Below are 2,494 nucleotides of genomic sequence, written 5' to 3'. Positions count from 1 at the left end.
ATTGAAAATTAACTTTGATGGTGTCAGCTTGATAATTCAACAACTATTTAAGCATCTAGCAGCTCATCTAATGGACACTAAATGAAGACTATGATTATGGTTAGTAATGTCCCAAATCAACATGTCTTCACTGGTCTGAATATATTTCAAGGTTCTAGTGAGAGCCACCAACATGTCAGTAAAAATGCTACATGTGCAAGGCAAATATTGCCGTTCATTCCACGTTCGTTGTTGTGCACAAATGCATAACCATCTTTTTCACTGTTACCTGATTGGTTTATTTTTTGCAAGTTGTGGTGCTTCATCAACTACTGTACAGAGAAACTGTGAATGAGAGTGTGAGTTTCCCTCATAACCTTGGAATAGGTAGAAACTTGTCAAAAACCAAACTCCTATGCCTTATCTCCAACCCATCTACCACTCCTCTCACACTTGCTGACCAACCAAAAAGGAATTCTCCCCCATCACTCGGGACTGGACCAAGTAAATCACATTCTCCAATCGGCCTTTGACTACCTATCATAGTGTTGTGAAATGAGTAACACCTTCCTACTAATCCTTCCCATCCCTTCCAAACTGGTATTCCGTTACCCATCCAATATACGTAACATACTTGTCCAGCTCTTTGCCCAATAAGTCAAATTAATGTGGAAGATTCAGATGCAAAACCTGTCCCACTGATCCATGTATTACCTATTCCAGACCCATAACTGCCATTTCCTATTCCACTAGAGGCAGGGGTACAGTGAAAATAGCAAATGGTCAAATTCACGACAACCATTGCACAGCCTTTTATGTTGTTATGGCCACAAATAAACTACCCACCTGGATGAATGACTACCATCAAACTATACCCAAAAGCTTTACAGATCAATCAGTTTTAATGCAACAGTGACTGACTTCAACACGTTTCACAACCCTTGACATTGGGATCCTCCAATACCACCTTTCCTAAACTGTGCAGATGTGTTCTTCTGCAACATCTCTCCTGTCCCAGCAACCCTCTCTGACTACAGTCACCACTAGATTCTGTAATCCATTCCATGCACTTCCTCCGATTACTATACCCTAGCTCAGTGGCCGACAAACAATGGCTTGCAATTCACTTACAGCCCTTTGCCCTCTTGAGTGTGGCTCGTCCACAAAATACCACATGCGGATGTACACATACAGTGTGATGAACTTCATAACCCAAGCATGAAAGACTGTAACTGTAGTTAAAATCCACATACAGATCTTCTGCTGCATACAAGGTAAGTTGGTCATCAAGAAGAACCATCTTGAAATGTTTCTCTTCCTTATTTATAGAAATTAAAATAATTATCTCTGAGAAGCATATTCACTATCCAGAACTAATGATCAATGCATCCAAAAATTGTAGATGTTATGTCTCACCTAAATAAGCTTAATTGTAAACTACAAGGGAAAGTAAACATGATCTTTTTGATGTTAGAAGAAGATATTTACTATTTCAAAAACAAATTCTCTTTTATGCTCAAGATTTTGAAAGAGACTCTCTGATTCACTCTCCAAGGAAAGAAGGAAGACCATAGTGTTTAACATCCTGCCGACAGTGCAGTCATAAGACAGAGCCTTGGATTACAAAAATATAGGGAAGGAAACTGACTGTATTTCTAGGGAACCATTCTGGAATTTGAATGGAAGGATTAAGGGGTTTACAGAAAACCTAAATGTAATTGGTCAGCTAGAGATTTCAACCATCGTCCTCTCAAATCCAAGTCCAATGTGCTAAGCACTGTGCCACTTCACTTTCCAAGCATGTTGAATCATTACCATGAAAATAATTGTGATATTGATACCTATTATTTCAAAAACAAGCTTGTATATATTTGGGGAGCTTCTCAACTGGTTTCAGAAATTCACAAGCAGAAAACTTATGTTAGATGTAGTTAAACAACATCTTAATGCTACTCTCACAGAATTAAACTTTTCTCCCTTGGCTTTGGCTCACACTCTGGCCTCAGCAGATAGAGATTGTGGTCATACTTTCTGAGAGTCTTTTTGTTGTGCCTATCTGTGACTCTGCATCTCCACTACATGGTGAGTAGCAACCAGCCTTCTCATAATACTGTCCACAGCCTATCCTGGATTTTCCATTGTTTCTTTTCCCCCCCTTGGTATTATTGAGAATTTTGAAAAATAATTTATGGATTTTTTTAAAAAAAGAACAGTGATGCTTGAAATTTGAACATATGTGTGCTGATATAGAAATATCGAGAAAAAGAAATGTGAACTTAGTTCACAGCACAAGTAGTCTGTTTTCAAATGCCACAAATAGCAAGATCAGTTGATTTTTAACACCTAGAATAGTATTCCTGATTCACATAATCAGCTAGGAAAATTAGTGTTTGCATGAACATGTAGACACCAAGAAGGAATGGGTAGCAAACAAGCATGAACCTTAAGACATAGTGAGAAATGTTCGTATTGATAAGAACCTGAATTGTAATATTAAAAACCACAACATACAAAC

This window comes from Schistocerca cancellata, chromosome 2, assembly GCF_023864275.1.
Source record: "Schistocerca cancellata isolate TAMUIC-IGC-003103 chromosome 2, iqSchCanc2.1, whole genome shotgun sequence".
NCBI lineage: Eukaryota > Metazoa > Arthropoda > Insecta > Orthoptera > Acrididae > Schistocerca > Schistocerca cancellata.
The sequence above is the reverse complement of the archived record's forward strand: the minus strand, read 5'-3'. Positions refer to the sequence as shown.